At 34.2% G+C, this 20,908-nt stretch overlaps 1 protein-coding gene across 4 annotated transcripts in view; it reads left to right on the plus strand.

Moving 5' to 3' along the window:
* The window catches only part of LOC149784853 (uncharacterized), a 404,070-nt gene extending 395,677 nt beyond the window's left edge, over positions 1-8,393 (plus strand). For 3 of the 4 annotated variants that reach the window (XM_089978423.1, XM_089978426.1, XM_089978428.1), the window contains one exon: positions 8,177-8,392. The gene's annotated coding sequence lies outside the window, so the exon portion shown is untranslated. Of the gene's footprint in view, positions 1-8,176 lie in introns of all 4 variants that reach the window. The other variant, XM_089978427.1, reaches the window with a different exon arrangement.
* Positions 8,394-20,908: the final 12,515 nt, after the last annotated feature.

A 20,908-nucleotide genomic window follows, 5' to 3' on the forward strand; every position in this document is an offset into this window, starting at 1 on the left:
CGAGCACAAACTTGAAAAGTACAAGGCTAGAATCAATGCAACAGTGTGACAAAAACTGCTGCAGTGTTGCAAACGTAGACAGCTCAATGGGAAAACTAGAAATTACTTAGCTGGCAGCCAGTTGCTAATGAGAAGGCTGCTCTTTGACTCAAACATGGTCATGCATCATATTCAGTTACCTTTATTGCTAATAAATTTATTTCATTTGATTTTTGGGAGGTCTTAATTCTTTGAACAGTTAAATATTATATTTATGTGTTCTTATACACAATTATGACAGAGCCATGTTGGAAATGCCTCGATAAAGGTAATCACCGATTACTTTTAGGATTACCATTATTATCAGCATTAAAAAGAGGGAGCAGTGTACAGATTTTTGTAACTTAAAATGACGAGCTATGCTTTTGAGTAGAATCAATAGCATTAATTAGGAGATTGCAGATTGATTATGTTTGTACTGCATTAAATCAGAGTGGGACTTCCACATGGGTGCATGAGGTATGCATTTTTCTCCAGGTTAGGACAGAGGTTATCGTATCATTCTGATCTTTCAAAGCATATAGTTTTGCGCTGTTAATTGCAGAGCGACCAGGGCCAATCCCGATATCGCGATCACATGGAGGCAATTTTACACCAAATTGTAAAATTATCTCATTTATGCCATGCTGTGACATTTTCAGTTGAACAGATATCCTTTTGTGTAATTTTGACCTAGATAGCATTTTTTTGTACTTTGTAATTCAGTAACTTCATGAAATTGCATGCAGAGTGCTATGATTATACATGAAGGGTTATATAATCACTTAACCTCCCTCGGTGTTTTCTGAGCAGTGCAGATTTTTACATTGGTTGTTTATCATTATCTATATGTTATTATCACAATAACCTGAAGCCATTAATTATCATAGCACATGAAAATACCCAATAGTAGAAAGGTGTATATACGACACTCCTTCATCACAAGGCCCTTCACAACAACATGGTTCCTGCATGGTTATAATGCAAGCATGGTCCCATCTGATGAAGTGATAGTAAAATCATGTACTTCATTACAAGACAACCTGACTATAACACAATATACTCTAGTTTTTATGAAGTGTTATAATAAGGACATTCTGTATTGCGTACTTCGTTACACAGCAGTCACTCTATGATAAATGATAATACAGGTTAAAAAAAATTATAACGCGATTCTCAGGGTCCAAAGAATAACATCATGATATTAGCGGGATTGCATTAACAATTTTTTTTTAAAACGTCCCCATCGAAAATGTGCATTGAAATTTCAATGTCATCAGTTTTAACTAACCTCTTGATCATATATCCTTTGTTTTGTTTCGCCGTGTTTCATCAGACGTCGAATATACTTCAGTATTGAATTGTATACATGCCATTATAGCAGAAATAGTGCACGGTGAAGTTAAGGCAACATTAAACGCAGCGCTGGGATTAAAAATCTGCTAGGGATCTGCTTTTCCAAGAGGATGTATTTAGGATCTTAAAAAGAGAGGTCATCTTAAATTAAAAAATGGGAGCCTTACTGCCATTGCATTATAAGCAGAATTGTGTTATAATGATTTGTTATAATGGGTTTTACCTGTATACTCTAGTACTTATGGACAATGTTAGAATGAGAGAGTGCTGATTTCTGTACTTCATTATAAGGCAGTCTGACTATGACTCTGTATACTATAGTTTTTATGGAGTGTTATAATAAGGGAATTTTGTTGTTGTTGTAGGGTTTAATGCCATTTTTCAGCACATGATAGGCCATACATAGCGGCCAGCATTAATGGTGGAGGAAGAACCCAGGAAATCCCCGGAAAGAACCACCAACCCACAAGAAGCTACTGGCAAGCTTTCTCACATACCCACATTGGCTGAATCCGAGACTCAAACCCACACAGACAGAGGTGAGATGGCAGTGATCCGTAACGGAGAGTGCTTTAGACCACTCAGCCACTCAGGGCCCTGGGAATTTGAGACAGTATACTCTTGTATTTATGAATGGTGTCATCATGAGAGAGTACTGATTCTGTACTTCATTATAAGACAGTCTGACTATGACATAGTTATATAATACTAGTTTTTATGGACAGTGTTATAATAAGAGAGTTCTGTATTATGTACTTCATTATTTGGGAGTCTTACTATAAAGCTGTATTATACTCTAGGTGTTATGATTAAATTAGCACTGTATACATTTCATTCCATTGTATAACATTACAGTTACCCATTAAATTAGTACTGTATATATTTCATTCCATTGTATAACATTACAGGTACCCATTACATGATAAAATGAAAACAAAAAATAAAAAGATGAATTAGATTCAAAATTGTATTTATCATTATCAGTAATTGAGGTTCCTTATCTTGCATTTCAAGCAGATTTATTTCTAGTCAGCATTGCAAGACATTTTATCATTATTCTACATTAATGTTTTAATCCTTTTTTTTAAAGATAGGTACATTGGGAATACACCATAGTACAGTTCACATATAAAATCTTGTGAAATTCATATTCGTTGATTGAAAAAAACTTAATTTTTTATCATGTGTTCATGGCAACAGTTATCACTAGTATATGGGACCGCTCTGGTGACCTGAGTGGTTAGAGCATCTCTGTTGGATGTGGGAGTTCACAGGTTCGAACCCCAGTGGGGTCATACCAAAGACTTATAAAAAATGTTACTAACAGCTATCTCACTAAGTGCTCAGCATTAAGCGGTTAGTGTTAGGCCTGGTTTACAGGATAATGTGACTGGTGGGACATCATGCTACATTTCTGCAGCATGATGCCCAAATGCTAGACATCACTATAAACTGCCACACTGCAGACATCTTAGCAATATCATAAATTAATGGCATCAGTTATCCCCAGTATATGGCATCAGTTATAAGTTAATAGCATCAGTTACATGTTATTAGCATCAGTCAGTTATCACCAGTAAATGGCATCAGTTATCATGAAGTAATGGCATCAGTTATCACCTGTATATGGCATTAGTTATCACAAGTTAATAGCATCAGTTATGATAAACACAATTTCCTTTTTATACTGTCACATGGAACATTGTTGTTTAATTTTGCTTCCTCATTAACTGTATAGATATCAAGTCTGTTTGAACAGGTTTGTTCATGAATTCTGGCTGAGTCTTTCTATTTTATTACAAATTTAATTTGTTCTTTGAATCTTTTGATAACATTTTGAAATAAATGTGAAACCAACTTGAGTGGACACTTCCATATAGAAGCACTTGCTCATAGAAAACAATGTATATTGGACCCTGATAAATTTCATTGATAGAAGCTTGTTATAACAATCACTTTGGTGTAAATGTCTTTGCATCTGTCCCTCAGTCCACACCAAAAGCAGGCTGAACAAATAGGAAATCTCTTGTGTTTTGTTTTGCGTTTTTCCCCCATGAGTATATTAGTGCCTAAACAACTTGGTATTGTCTGACATTTAGAGATTTTGGTTGATTTCTAGAGATGATCAGTCTATCAACTTGGTATTGTCAGACATTTAGAGATATTGGTTGATTTCTAGAAATGATCAGTCTATCAACTGGATCTAACACTGTCACAAAGAAAAGCATTTTGATGAGGTCGTGGGTTCGATCCATAGCCAAGTCATACCAAAGACATAAAAATGTACTAACAGCTGCCTTGCTTGGGTGTGACATCATGCTACATGTCTGTGGCATGATGCCCCAGTGCTAGACATCACTATAAACTGCCATACTGCAGACATTGTAGCGTTATGACTGATTTTTTTTATAAAAACTGCGTTAAAAATCCAAATCACACACTCACACACACATTGGTTATCTGGTTCTTTGAATCTTGAGGAATTAATGGGCACTGAATTGACCAAGTCCAAAATTAAATGGGGCCCCAAGTGGCCAAGTGATCTTAAGTGCTCACCGTTATGGATCATTGTCATCTCACTTCTGTCTGCATTGGGTTCAAGTCTCAGGTTTGGCCAATGCAGGTATATGAGAAAGCTTGGCAGTAGCTTCTCATGGGTTGGAGGTTCTTTCCAATTTTATCCCGGGTTCTTTCTCCACCGTTTATACTGGACACCTATCTTGTGCTGAAAAATGGTGTTAAACCCTAGAACAACAACAACAACAACAACCAGTATTAAATAATCAAATCTGATGCCACATTTTAAGCACATATTAATGGAACATTAGACACTCAACATTTCCAACATCATTGGTGGTGAATTGAACAGTTTTTAAAAAAAAGATTTTGCATGAATCATTATGAAGTTAAATTAATTTTTTCTACAACATACTCATTTGTTCCTTTGACCTTGGGACATCAGAGGACAGTATGTAGAAAAGAAGGCTGAAGGAAGCGATCAAAATAGGACAGCGGAGGCCAACAATAAACAGGGATGAGGGGCTTGAATTACCACCCATCTACAACAGCCCCCTGATATCTCATGACCATTATAGGTCATGTGATCCACATTAGTTGATGCTGAATTCAGCATGATATTGCCAACATTTTGAACTCTTAAGATATTTATGCACTGAGTATGGGACATTACTGATGATAATATATGGGACATTACTAATGATGATATATGGGACATTACTAATGATAATATATGGGACATTACTGATGATGATATATGGGACATTACTGATGATGATATATGGGACATTACTGATGATGATATATGGGACATTACTGATGATGATATATGGAACATTACTAATGATGATATAGCACTCACTTTAGATGCATTAGTTGAACTAACAAAATATAAACGTTACATAACTTGCCTGAGTCTGATTTGACTTTGTTAGTTGATCAGTGACCTGGCCAAAAACACACTTTTAATCAAACTATGTTGTTTTCCATATACACTATTTTAAAATTAAAGCCTCAAGTTGATTTCTAGGTGTGATTTTGAAATATCTAGAAATTAAGATTCAGTAGAATTTTTTTTAAAAAATAATTAGAAAAATATGTGCATCTGTAAGAGGACTTTAAAAAATGAACTTTATATGAGTAGTTTCTTTAAGTTAAATTTGCATTTATATGCTCATAAAACAACATACAGGGAGGTAATCCATAAAACAACATACAGGGAGGTAATCAAGACTGCACCATCCATTTGTACATTGTGAAGTTGTGGTACCGAAACAGCATTTCAGGTGAACGTATTTGAAGGTGAAAAATCACATTATATCACAGACAGAAAATTACCCCACAGCCTTCAAATAATTGTATCAGTTTAATTGACTTTAATTAGCAACTTGAACAATCCATAATGATTTTAATACAATAATAAACATCTGCAGCAGGTATTCGGTGTTACATGTAAATTGTGTTATGCCAGTCATAGTCTGTATGACAGTACACTTTACCACAGCATGTGCCATTTAAGATAATTAACAAAATCAGATGTTTTGACATTTTTTCCACTTGAGCAAGAATTGAATATTGGAAATAATAGCAGTGCTTCGATGTTAAACTGTTTTGTAATGTTTAATTTAGCACAAAGAATAGGGTCACTTTATGGGTTATAACATGGAGTAACCCAGAAATAATTTAAGTGTTGATCCTTTATCTGTTCTCATACCTTTGGTTGGTTCAAATTATATTCATTGCCTAAAATCAAGTACTGTTGCTTTCTTTACATGCATGGTTACACAGATTTGATTGAACTGGTGAAATTCCGTGTGTCACAATACTTACATAATTTGTAGGTAGGTAAGATCATTTCAGAGTTAGTTATTATACATGGAAGTCATGTCATATGCATTGTGGTATGAGGAATACATTATACCCTTTGCACCCATTATGTTCAGCCTTCTATTTTTTGGGAATATGAAACCATATGCCTGATTGAGATTGTACATTCAATAACGTGAGTTTGCGAAACGTAGATAATGCATGTACACATTCACTTTGATCGTTGGGCTTTGAAAAGTAGTGTAATGAATGCCTATTGGTAGAATTATTGTGGCCATTTTGTACAAGATTGTCGCAAATAGGATATCGTATATACCAGTTAAAAAGTTGTGTTTTGTCGCCCAAACTTGCATGTTCAGCTATTCAGGACATCGATTGGTTCTTTTTCTTTCTTTCTTCTTTTTTTTGAAGATCCTAGGCAATAAACACTTTGTTTCAGTTGTAACGATGCAATATTTTCAACCTCTTTAATGAAGACATATAACTGGGTACATTTGTCATTTAAAAAAAGGCGGAGCATATGATCTAGTTGCCAAGAGACCAAGTCGTTCTTTATTTCATCACGTTGACCCATGAATGATGTACACCTGTCGTGTTTCAATATGTATGACTCCGGGGACATGCCCATTTAAAGGGATCTCCTCAAATATCACATTGGAAATTTTTCAAGTTGTCACATGACCTCAGGTTTGTTTATGCAACCTTTTATCTTTTTCTGTTTCTTTGTTATGTGATAATGTTGGGAATCAATAATTTAAATGCATATTTTCAATGACACTGACACAGTTGATGCATTTTGAAGTTAATCGTTAAATCATGACGAATAACTATATGAAACTATACCATTAATCATGATAGTAATTGTTAAATAAATAAGAAGTGGAAATAATTGTCCCAAGCATTGGTCCGTAATGGATAAATTGCAGCAACAACAAAATGCTGTGACCCATAGGGTAGTCAGTGTGCAAAGCCATACAAGGGACAGTTTCTTTTTATCCATTTACATTTGAAGAATTATGATCTTGCTTTCACAATGATATGCATGTTATTTCATCATCTTCAGTTTTTATTAGCACTTCTGTAAAAGGTTTACCGTAACCACTTCTCGTGCTAGCGTTTATCATCAGTGTGTAATGGCATTTAATAAGGACAAGGCCACATTTGTTTCTCATTCATAGCAATTACCTTTGCTTATTTGACCTTGCGAACATGTTACATAACACTTTGAAGTAATTTATGGTAAACTTTCACCTAACTCCATTTTTTAAATTATTGTCATGCACTGGTTGCATTGGTCTCAACAATGCACTTAGCAGCCATTTTGAATTTTTTCCCCTATCATTAAACTTTACCCATACCTTCCTTGCTCAGCTCACTTGAATATTTCGAGTGTAAAATTAGTGCTTGTTGATGTGGGAATCGGTCATTAATGAAGACCATCATTGTAATTTGGGGATCAATCGCTTTTTATTTGCAAAAAAGACATTTAAAATGTTAAGGTGCTCTGTGTGTAGAGGTCAGGGATTTGTCATACCTTTATTTTTTTTAATGTGTTTATTTCCACATGATGTAAAAGATTTGTTTAAAATCAAAGTCGTTATGCAGCCAACCCTCAGAATCCATAATAAGAGGACATAAGATACAGAAGCCTCTCTTTCGAGGTTGGTTTATCGTTCCATTTTACGTTTTAAGGGCAACCTTTTTTAATAAGTAGGTTAAGTCATTCTTTTTTCAACCACGCACCGTAGTTGTGACACGTATCGGTTTAAGCAAGAAATCTTGTGTAACTTCGTGTTTTTCTATGTGCAAGTCATTGCTTTTGTTCCATAGTGTTCCCTTCAGTTTCTGCCTTATAATACCACAAGTAATAGGGTATACAAAAAATACAGTGGTGCATTATTTTCCCAAAGAGATTTCAAGGATACATTCATCTTGCTGGTCAATGCAAGTGTATAACCATGCCTCTTTGTGCTGTATATCCTCCAGTGTTGGTGGAGATAGGTTGAAAACTTCTGAGAAAAGTTTGAATACAATGAAATAAATGCAGTCATTATTCATTATACCCATGTTTTAGATTTGAAAATATTGTGTCCCACCATTTTGTTTGTCCATTTTAGCTTCTATCTGCCCAACCATCCATCCATCCATTGACCTGTCAGGCCATTACATACATCCTCTACATTTGTTGATGGAAATTCACTAAATTTGGTACTTCCATTTTCCATATCACAAAGTGGTATCAGTTGTTGTCCCCCCCCCCCAAGTGTCCCACCCTGCAATGGAGTTCACTGTGAAGCTTACAAAAATATCAGTAGGTATGGTGTTTGTTTTTCTTAAGCCAAGCTGAAAAATATGCAGGAAAATAAATCCTGTGTATTTCAGATTATGATCCTTGGATCAATGTAGTAAATATGTAAATCTGACATGAATTAATTGAATCTTTATTTTTTTATTGCAGATTAACCAGTCGGCTATAGATAGATACACTGTCCATATCTTCACTGATGATTCCAGTAAATCCCAGCATGCTTGAAAATAACTTTTACAACCCCAGTTACGAAGGAGCCGCAAGGAATCCTTTTCATTAGTTGATGTTATACTCTGTGAACCAATCAGATATTGCCTATTAGAGAAATGCTACAGAATGTATCAAAGTAGGAATAATATATATGTATGTATGTATATATATATATATATATATATATATATATATATATATATATATATATATATATATATATATATATATATATCTTGTTATATGAATGAATTAAATATAGTACCATAAGTGGCATTATATTAAGTTATCACAGACAAGTCAGGACACCATGTATGAGTGTTAGAGACCAAATCTGACGGTTGAGTCGGCAGAGAAATATATTGTCAGAGACCAGCATTGGTGGTACATAATGAGAAAGTACATCAGAGCTTAAAATTCATAAAATACTAATTTATATTCAGATGGCACTTTTATATTTTTTAATATTTATTACCATGTCCTCTACTACAAACCATCAGTAAAAGAGCTATTAGATTATTATTTTTTTATTTATCATATCCTTTCACGACTCATAAGGAAGTCTTTAAAATTTTTTTATCTCTACCAAAGAAAGGCAATTTTAATTCATGCAGAGTGACATTAATGAGCTCCAGTCAGATTTTTTTTCTACAATTATGTTTTTAAAATACATATATTTTGATCGCTTTAAGTTTAAAGTGAAAAACTCTCTTAATATCAGCAAATTCACTTGTTTTAATTCAGATTTTTTTGTTGGTCAGTTGAAAAGATGACCAAGGCCCAGTTTCTCTAAAAATTCAATCTAACATTCAGATTTAAGCTGATCTTAGTTGTAAGTATCAGTGCTTTTGCAGAGGTAGATACTATCAAAACCAAGCAAAGTCACAATTTAGTTTTAAAATTGTATGCATGGAAGCTTTTTTAATCTTGTAAAAACAGTTGAGATATTCCTGACTTTTCAAGATATCCTCAGAATTTCATTGGAGATGATGTAAGACTCCATTTACGAAAATTCAAGATTTATGCCTGTATTTTATCACAGTTGTTTGCTGAATGTTCTTTGCAAAAATCATTGTTACTAAAGATGCAGTAAGAAAGATAATCTAAAATCTCAGTTGAGGAAAGAATGTTGAGTTACTTAGTGACATGTTTTCAATCATTTAGTCCCATCTTAATTATATTACAAAATCAACGGTCAAATTCACTTTCGATCTCAATTGTTTGTGTATTGTAGATCAGCATGCTGTATCAAGTGAATCCATTCAATGTAGTTTGTTGTTATTATTTGCTTCTGTAATTCACCATAAAATGGTGAAATACCAGCATCTCAATTCTCTGTTGCTTTGTATGATAGACTTTTACCAAAAGTTGCTTTGTATGATACGGACTTTTACTAAAAGTTGCTTTGCATGATACTGACTTTTACCAAAAGTTGCTTTGTATGATACGGATTTTTACCAAAACTTGCTTTGAATGATACGGACTTTTACTGAAAGTTGCTTTGAATGATATGGATGTTTACTATCAGTTTTTAACCCATTTTTCTGATTCTGCCTCTAAGCCACCTTTTTTTTTTTTTACAGTGCATGGCATTATTGGCCACATTATGGATTTTAATTCAAAATGAAAAAATTCATCTACCAGCAACACAAATGCTGCACACTTCATAATTATGCCTTCTACAGGGTTTGAAATCAGGGTAGGGTCTGAAAATAAGAGTTTTAAAAGTTAGGGTTTTTTCAGACTCAGATGAAAGGTTGTCAGCAAAGTTTGATCAATGTCCAGTAGGACTTCATAGGATGTAGATTTCTCCTTCAAATAGGTAATTTTTTAATGGCAGGTCCAACTCGGATGATTTCAAAAGGGGATGCAAAAGAAAAGGGAAACTTAGCATCAACACCTATAATGGATGGATAATGACTTCTTAAATTGCTTGAGTTTCAGTGAAAATAATCACTTGAGACGTGCAGCTGCTTTGGAAGCCGAATTTGTCTATGCAGATTGGTAAATGTTTATTTGTATTTTCCTTAGAAGTTCATACATCACAATCAATTGATTTACATGATTGGGTACTTTGAGGGATTGATAAGCAACACAGCAGGATGATTTCACTTTTTGGGATTGCTTTTGTTCAATCCTATCAAGTCCATATTACCTTTTCAGTCACGTCACAATTAAATGATTTTTCATAACACATCTCCCCCCTCCTAGAAAATAAAAAATCTGGGAGTGGGGAGTATACTGGATTCATCTTCTCCTTGCTTTTGTAAAATGACTAGACATTGTGTCCTGTAAGAAAATATAAGAATGATATAACAGATATATCTCCATTTTTAGGGCAAATTGGGTCTATCCATCCATAACGTTTGCTTAATATCTCCAGAATTGTTAGAGATGTTTTCACAAAACTTGTTATGTAGGCTTTGTCAGGTTAGTACTTTTAAAGCTATCTCCACATTTAAAAAAAAAATGTATTTGTACTTCATATGTGGAGGAGGGTACTCCATAAATGTTCAGTTACCGACAAAAATCATTTGACCATCAGTTTTCTCAGCCTTGTCATGCTTGGCAGATTACTGTTCACGTTTGATTCTGCTGCAAGGCCTAACATACATGGCAGATTACTGTTAATTCAGCTGCAAGGCCTAACATGCATGGCAGATTACTGTTAATTCAGCTGCAAGGCCTAACATACATGGCAGATTACTGTTGATTCTGTTGCAAGGTCTAACATGCATGGCAGATCACTGTTGATTCTGTTGCAAGGCCTTACATGCATGGCAGATTACTGTTGGTTCTGTTGCAAGGCCTTACATGCATGGCAGATTACTGTTGATTCTGCTCCAAGGCCTAACAGGCATGGCAGATTACTGTTGATTCTGTTGCAAGGCCTAACATGCATGGCAGATTACTGTTGATTCTGTTGCAAGGCCTTACATTATGGTATGCTTCAGAGGCAATATATTTTAGTCACTATATATTTATTGGCTTTTGCAAATTCACTTGAATTTTTTAAGGAAGACATTCTGTTTATGTCTGTAACAGCTGTTTTACTTTATCTTGATTTGTGCAATGTTTTTAATTTTCCCAACATTGTTTTTTTTTCTTTTACAGTTACTTCACATTTTGACAACTGCAATTTATTTGCATTGAAACATTTGTCATTTTTTGTATGCTTAACTTCGTAAGGTATAATTTCATTGGGTTGTATTTTGCCTGTGTGGGTCTTTATTTTTGTAAATGCATACTTGTCTATTATGTGAATTGTTTCTCTAGGTCTTCTTTTAGTAGGTTGATATGTAAAATCCATCTGTTAGGTTGATATGTACAATCCATCTATTAGGTTGATATGTACAATCCATCTATTAGGTTGATATGTACGATCCATCTATTAGGTTGATATGTACAATCCATCTGTTAGGTTGATATGTACAATCCATCTATTAGGTTTATATGTACAATCCATCTGTTAGGTTGATATGTAAAATCCATCTATTAGGTTGATATGTACAATCCATATATTAGGTTGATATGTACGATCCATCAATTAGGTAGGTCATGGCCAGGTGAAAAATCATGATGAATACTTATTTTGTAAAATTTGTGTTTAGCATCCTTGTGTCTGTGCACAAACTTCATTATCTATACTAATAAATCAGAAATTTTGCTGGGCTTTAGTAATTATTTTTGTAGATTTAGAAAATTGTTAATTTAAAACCCAGCAGAATGTTTTGCTTCCTCCTCAGCATTAATTACTATACAGAGCCTTACTTTTGGCTTAAAACAGGAAAATTTGAATCCTACCTATTATAGTTTCTGATTCTGCAGTTTATTAATCACTCAAGATAATGGGAAGTACAAACAGTCTGGATAATCATTATTTCACTGTATAAATCTAATGCATGAGTTTCGCTCCATCTACACCTCACTTTACATTGTGCAGTTTTCCATGTGACCTCACCATCTTGTAGTCTGTTGATGACAAGTTGTATAAATTGTATGTCTGTGTGGTGTTTTTGCCTTGCATCATTGTATGGTGAGACATAAGTGTTACATTTCTGGTCATAATTGTAGTGACAAGATCGGAAATGTCAGTGTTTCATGTTCAGGATTTTGCCGTCCTATGTGGGAGGGGTATTAATACTTGGGTACAGATAAAACCCTTATTTTTTATTGTGTCCTCAAGTAGTCGGTAGCATATTGTCATTCCATACATTTACCAATCCATTTGTCCATCTATCCATATGGAAGGGTTTGATAACCAAAATTGAGCAGAAGTTGGCAGACATTCTTGTATAGGTAGATGACATGATTGGACTTGCAAGCCATTACAGTTGTTTTTAAATTTATTACAATTTATTACACATTTTTAGCTTTTCGGACCCAAATCCTGTTAACTTCATCAAGCAAAAAACACTTGATACAGTCACATTAAATTTGGCCTGTAAATTTGTATAGATGTGTAGATGAGTTGACCAAATCGATTGTTTTGCACATTTATATGGATATTTTTATAAGATGACCAAATCGATTTCTTTGCATGTTTGTATGGATATGTAAATGAGATGAACAAATCAGTTTCATTGCACATTGGTATGAATATGTACATGAGATGACAAATAAACTTATTTGCATATTTGTATGGATATGTTGATGAGATGACCAAAGAGATTTTGTTGCCATAGCAATAACTTTGCAAGGTAGAACATATGTTTTGATGTTGTCCATATATCTATAACCACTTTGGTTTCCAAGCAATAACATGAGGTGTCCTTCTATAGTTACCAAAAATTTCTAAAAGTCTTGTACATAGGGTAAGAAAGAATGTCATCAATTTTTGGGTCAGAGGTCAAGGTCACTGACTGCAAGGAAATATGGTTTCCTCATAAATAATGGGTATCTGTAGTTGTCAGTCTTGCTGGAACTTGGAGTAAGGAATGAGCTAAAAGTTTTGTGCCTTAAGTGTAAAATGCCACTGTGACTGAAACAAGAATTTATGCACAATAACATTTCTTCATCACATACTCTGACAAAATTTGTGTGGTTGGCTTGTACTTGAGGTAAGGAATAAGTCTGTCCATTATATGGTCAAAGGTCATTGTCACTAATTGAAAAAGAAAAATGGTTACTACGTAATTACTTCAGTTCTCCACAAGACTTTGCAGATAGCATGCACTTGGGATAAGGAAGAACCCTACTGATCTGAGGGTATAAAGGTCAAGGTCACTGAATGAGAGAAAAATGGTTTCAACATACATGTAATAAGATTAGTTCAACATCACATACCTGGACCAAAGTTTCTGGATGGCTTATATTGATAAAAGGAATAAGCCTGTCCATTGTGAGATCAAAGGGCAAGGTCACTAACTAATATGAAAAATAAATGGTTTCTAGACAGTAGCATTAGTTGCACATTGCAGACCTGAACCAAACTTTGTGGATGGATTGAACATTTGGTAAAGAAGTAGTTTGTCTTTTTGGGAAGTAAAAGATTACTGATAAAAGAAAAATGGTTTTGGCATAATGACTTTAGTTCTGCACCATGTACCTTGACTGAATTTGTGAAGGGCATGCACTTAAGGTTTGAAAGATGCCTATTAATATTGGAGACAAATGTCAAGGCCATTGTGGGTATAAAGAAAGAAATGTGCAGAAAAACTTTTATTCTGGAATATTTTCCTTATTTAAATTTAATGAATGGCTATATTAAGGGTAACGAAGAAGTCTCAAGGTTCTTGGATGAAAAGGTCATGGTCATTGTAACTCTAATAAGACAATGGTGATTTCAGTGCATTAAAGGTCAGATATGGAGGTTCCCATTTTTCAGTCGTCTTTGAATCTTCATACCTGAAAACTCGTGTATGTTTTTAGAGCTCTACCTGTCATAGATCGGAAGAGTTTATTATATGATTTAAAATCCACCATCCATCTGTCCATTAGGGCAAGTTTTGTTATTTGATACTCATCCTCATCTACGTCAAGAATTGCCATGAAAACTGATATAATTCATCCCAAAGTCTAGTTGGCCCTAAATAAAAATGGTCCTGCTTGGGCATCCAATTGTGTCACCAAGGCTGTTATCTTGAAATCTTGTCATTGCAAATCTTCCATAAGAGAAAATTACATTGACATGAGGTTTTCACTGCAATACTTTTTATTTAGTTGGTCTGAATGCACTTGGACATCCAATATGGCCACCACATTGGCCATCTTGAAAATCTTGTTATTGCTAGTCAAGCTTTCACAATGATGCCTGTCTGTCGTCTTGCATTATTTGAAAAATTATGTTTCTGGATTTCGAGATTTTATAGATATCAAATAAACTGAGTACAATTTTTTAATTTTACACAACTACTGTAACCCACTTTATTTCTCAATAGCTTTAATTGGCAGGTAGGATTTTTTAAAAATTACTCTAATTTTCACTTTCTAGAATAAATAACCAAAAATATATTATTTTCAATATTTTTTTTGTACTTTTATTGTAAGGATATGTTTTATAAAAAGAAATCAGTGCTACTTTACCTCTATAAATTATAGACCTATGCAAGGATTACAATGGTTTTTTAAGGAAAAAAGTTGAAGATTGTTAATGTGTGACATGATGTGAATTTTATTAGCTCAGAGTTATATTAAGATAGTACCATACCTACTCGCTTACAAGTCAAACTGCAAACTGCCTAGATCCAGATGTGTTATCGCATAATGTACCAGCAGATTTTTATCTGTGCAGTTTGCTAGGAGCAGTCAGTAGAACAAACAATAAAATGGTAGACCCTGATCTGCCAGTGTTGTTTACAGTTGGTCCTGACCCATAAGAGATTATATACAGTATCTCATACTTACTGAAATTACAATTTTCTAATACTCGTAGCTGAATTTTTAAATTTAAATGAAAAAATGTATGATGCCTGTGACAGCAAACAGAGGCTTATTGCTTTCTTTTCATCTGTCTGTATGTCTGTCCTGTATCCATTTTAATATGATTGCACAAAAACTACTCAACTTAGAGCCATAAATTACATATGATCATGGTTTTAAGTAGACTATCATGGTCTTAAGTAGACTATCATGGTCTTAAGTAGACTTACATGGTCTTAAGTAGACTATCATGGTCTTAAGTAGACTTACTTGGTCTTAAGTAGACTATCATGGTCTTAAGTAGACTTACATGGTCTTCATGGTCTTAAGTAGACTATCATGATCTTCATGGTCTTAAGTAGACTATCATGGTTGTAAGTAGACTATCATGGTCTTAAATAGACTATTTGGCTAGATTTTCAGGCCATTACTGCAGTTTTTTAATCATTTACATACTTTTTTAACATTTGGATGTAATGATTTTGTGCCAATACGTTCATAGCACAATTAAGCAAAATCTACTTGAGGTAGGCAAGTGAAATTTAATAGGCGTATTTGTATTCTGTTGTAGTTGATATGGTTAGATCTTCAGGCAAATGGATTAATTGTTTATGTTTTTCACCTTTTTTTAGTTCATTTGTTTACTCTACTTGTCATAGACAAGAACAACTCCTGGCTTTTTCACGATCCATCAGTCCATTTTCATCGCTACTCCACCACAAGTACTCGGTGGATTGCAATGAAACTTTATATGGACATTCATCCAGAGGTCTAACCAGTTCTAAATGAGAATGTTGCTACATTTTATGGCCACCAGAGTGACGATCTTAAAAACCTTGCTTTCGATGTTTCTGCTTAATGAATGATCATATCAACATGGGGTTGTCACAGGTTGATCTTAAACAGTGCCAGTCTGATATTGAATTGTTTGCTTTAACTCTTAAATGGAAAGTCATATCAACATGTGGGTTTCGTCAGATAACATTTTATGATGTCTGGTTGGTCTTAAATGAAACTGTTGCCAATTGGTACTCCCAATATGGCCACCATGGCAGCTATCTAGACGATTTTGCTGTAGTCACTCATAGATGTATAGTCGTATCGACATGGGGAGGTTTCACCAAAAGATCTATGTTGTTAGGTAACACTCGGGGGGTTAAAAGAAAGAAATGGACATGTCTTGGATTTCTGGACATTATTTTCAGCTGCTGTAAAAAGTCTTATTAACAGGAATAAATAAAAATATTTTAGTTACATAAAATTTTGTTAGAATATCTGTAAACATATGTAGATATACTGATTCGATTTCAGTGCCACTAAATCCATTTTTGCAAGTTGGAGCATATCATGTTATGGCATCCTTATAACTGGCCATCTGTTTCCTATTTAGTTTCTGGAGTCACAGTAGCTCATTTGGTCGAGTCTTAGATTTGTAATCCAAGGTTCATGGATCTGATACCCATCCAGGCCAGCCCAGGTCAGGCTACCTCATTAACACATTAATGCCAGGAGGTTTTTGTCATTTTCGTCTGAAATTCGAGTAGGAAACACATTTTGAAAGCTATTTCTGAATACATCCTAAAACACCAACTTCCAGGTGATCTTCCAATGACATACTGCCTAGTTGTGTTAGAAACATCATTTTTCATGGCTATTTGGCTCGTGCATTAGCAGAAGGATAAAAGTTGGAGTTCTCTTCTTTCTTTTTTTTTGCTTAACTTTATTTTCGTATTGAGACCACCCTTTATTCCAAATGCCCATCTTATCCTACTTTTTGCAAAGGTTCATCTGTCTGTTTGCAGTTCATACCAGTCTGCCTTAGATCTGAGACCAAAAAGTCTGAACTCCGGACACAAAATCGGATTCCGACCACGGGCGAACTTTGGGTAGAACAAAATCAGGTCCAAAAATGAGGTTTTTCCCTCTGTATTTTGTAGTGCAACTAGAAATTCCAGAATATTTGGTATCACTGTAGAGCTACATGTCTACCTTTATATAATACCACGCACTTTAGTGTATCATACATGACCTTGACGCTACAGAACTTGGCAGTAGGCTACTACCTCCTGCCAATGAAACTCGTCACCAGGGGTTAATGTGTTAAGTGCACATTGCCTCAGCATGATAAGTTAAAGGTCAAGTTCATTGTAGTTCAAAGGAAAAAGGCTTTTGGACAGTAACTTTTGTTGTAGAGTGAGTTCCTCTACCATACTTTATTAAAGTATTGCATTGTGGGTAATGAAGAATCTTATAGATTCAGGGACCTACTGTCAGTCATAAAAGAATATCAGTTTCTGCACAGTAAGTTTAGTTATACCCTGACCACATAATTTTGAGACCCCTTGTTCAATGACTTATAAGTCAACTGTAACATTCTAATGCCTATATAGAGAATTATTAATAACAAGACATTCACAGTGCTCTTGTAAAATTCTTCTACATATTTTTTACATTTTGAACTTTGACTTTTCCTTGCTCCAGTTACCATATATTTTCATTTATAAGTAGAAGTAAACTGTAAACAAGAAAGATCTTGATATAGAATAATGTGCCTGCAGGGTAGGGTCTGTGTTGTTTCTTCTACTGATTACTCCTAACAAATGGCATGGACCCAGACTTGCCAGTGCATTATGCAATGGCAGATCTAGGTCTGTGCAGTCTGCAGTTGGTCTTATCTGTTAAGCATATCTTTTTTTTGCCTGCAATATGCCCCACTTCTGCCAGCATAGAGGACTATTAAATATAGGATAGGCATTTAGTGTACCTTTCACTGTACTAGTTGCACAGCATCTTTTGGGATGATTCTGTTATACTTTTAGTTCAAATAATTATGTGTCATTCCATCATTTATAGTTGTTGAATCTTTTCCAAAGAGCTGTTTTTCTTACAAAATGTAAGTTTTAACCAAATTGGGTCATTGGCTTTATTTTAAAAAAGATTTGAGGAAGCTTAATATTCATTAGTTTGCCATTGTGTTTTTTTTTAAAAAATATCTTCACCTGCTTCCACCAGTCTTTCTCAGCAAACCTAAAAGGCAATGAAGAATTGATCATTTCTTTGCAAATGTACTTAGCTTTATAGATTATGTTTTACATGTTGTGGCTTATAGACCCAGAAGGCATAATGAGACCATGTATAGGTAACCTTTAGTCTGGTTCTCCAAACACATCACAATGCTGTATAACAGAGAACCATACTAAAGACCCTTATTTCTACTGTAGTGTATGGTTTGAATTCAGGGGAATGCTCTAGTTTGAGGATGGTTTTCATTTTGGATTTTCATAAATTTCAATATGAGATGATAATAGTTTCAGTTGCATCTAATTTCCTAGATAGGATTATTTTTATATTTTGGGGGTGGGTGGGGTGAGGGTGGGGGAAACACTTTACAGTGGAAAGAATTGATAAGAGACCATGAACTTTTCTATTTTATTCTTGATTTATAATGTTTGTAATTTTTTTCATGAAAGATGGTTAGAATTTTTTTTCATGAAAGATGTGAGAAACTCGAACATTTTCAGTCCAGTGTTTTTTAGGATGATTCGCTTTGTCATATGTACATATGACATTTTGAGCTTGTTAGCTATTGATAGATTTCAGGTAAGGTGTCCCTTCCTTTAATTCTGAATCTCTGTATTTCCTTACCTTTAATTGGACCATTTCTTATACTGAAAACAAATAATATTTTCTTTTTATTTAATTTCTCACCTATCCAGTTGATATTATTTTCTGTGCTTTTACTCTATGCTTTCTGATAAACTTGCTGTTAGAGTATGCTGGAGTCATTATATATGTAACATACATGTAATTTTATTGTATATGATCAACTCATTATTTTCACGTTTGTCCAAGGATCTGTAATTGTATATTTCTGCTTACATTCCCCATGCATTATTGTTGGTAGCTTGGTTTAGTTCTTGTTCTTAACAATTTTTAGGTCAGATGTATTTTTTATTTTATTACTATTATGAAAAAAGTTTGTCTGATTGCCAGAGTGTCAAAGTATTAGAACTCATGCATGTCACACTGTAACATCCTTTTTTCAAGCTTTTGTACTTGTGTTCAGTAAAACCTTTACACAGTTTTTGCAGGCCATTTTTTTTTTCTTCTGTAAATCTTTGTGAAAATTACAGTCAGTTGGAATTGTATTCTTAAGTATATATGATATTTTTAATACGTTTCTGAGTTTATGAAACATTACTATTATTATTATTATTATTATTATTATTATTATTTATTATTATTATTATTATTATTATTATTATTGCTTAGACATATCCTTTAATGGTATAGGATTTTAAATATTGGTTATTACCCAAAATGCTTTAAAAATTGCAGATTAGTGGCAGAAATGGCAATATTGCAGATTGGGGACAGAATTGGCAATATTGCAGAATTTTTTTTATTTTTACTTTGTGAAATTTGTTTAGCATCATCACTTTTGTAGTATTTTCACTCCACTGTTTGATTGTAAATAAAATAAGAAAACCTAACATCTGTTTTGTGTATTATTATGATAAAAGAGTACATGTACATGATGTGGAGAATTGTCAGGAGTTTCAGAAGAAAGAATCTACTTGTGCTTTTGGTATATAAAAAATAATGGATTTTGCATTCAGCTTTGTATTTTTGTTAAAAATTATTTCCATTATGTTTTTTTCAAATATATTTTTATTTTCAACTCTAAGGATTCTGATGTGAATTTTTTATGGTGAAACTGCTTAACAAAGACAGTTTGCATATCACGAGTTCTTTTAGTTGTGACAATGACAAAATTTCTGGTTCTATATTTTGAAATTAGTATTTGTGATTCCACAGTATATGGGTACTTATGTCTTCCCTGCACTTAGGTGAATTACAGAGTATAGGTATTGTCAATATTATAATGAGAACACCAATTAGACAACAATGGTAGGCCTATATTTTCACAAAAGTCTGTCATGCATGACTATGTACGATATCAACAAAGTGTTCATGCTTTCCATAAATATTGACATTGTAGTTGAAGGATATAGCTTTCCTCTCTTTTGGCTTTCCCGTAGAAATGAGATTAAAGCTGTTGCCTTTAAATATCCATACTCGCTTATAAGTCAAGTCAAACTGAAAACTGCAAACACAGACCCAGATCTGCTGTTACATAATGCTGAGGCAGATCCGAGTCTGTGCAGTTTGTTTGTAGTAATCAGTAGAACAAAAATATAAACCCAGATCTGAAGGCACATTATACTATAGCAGATCAGGATCTTTGCTGCCTGCAGTTTGACTCAACTGCTCTGGTGGCCTAAGTGGTTAGAGCAACTGCCTTGGATGCAGAAAGTGACAGGTTTGAACCCGGGGTGATTCATATCAAAGACATAAAAATGGTACTAACAGCTGCCTCACTTGCTACTCAGCTTTAAGAGGTTAGTGTTAGGACTGGTCGGCCTGGTGTCAGGATAATGTGACTGGGTGGGACATCATGCTACATGTCAGTGGTGCCAGACATCACTATAAACTGCCACACTGCAGACATCATAACAATATTACTGGAATTTGTTTAAAGCTACATTAAAAATCCAAATCACACACGCATGCTGCTATATGAAAATGGTGTTAAACAGACATAAAACATGTATGCCACAACAGCCATCATGCAAATTGTGTCACTACTCTGAATGGATGATCATATCAACACGGGGTTCTTACTAAAATACTTCTTATGTCTGGTTGGTCCTAAATGAAATGGTGTCAGCCTGATATCCAATACGGCCACCATAGCAGCCATCATGTAATTTTTTTTTACTTCCTGAATGGAAAGTCATGTTGACATGA

Source organism: Sinohyriopsis cumingii, chromosome 13, assembly GCF_028554795.1.
Source record: "Sinohyriopsis cumingii isolate HCF-2022 chromosome 13, ASM2855479v2, whole genome shotgun sequence".
NCBI lineage: Eukaryota > Metazoa > Mollusca > Bivalvia > Unionida > Unionidae > Sinohyriopsis > Sinohyriopsis cumingii.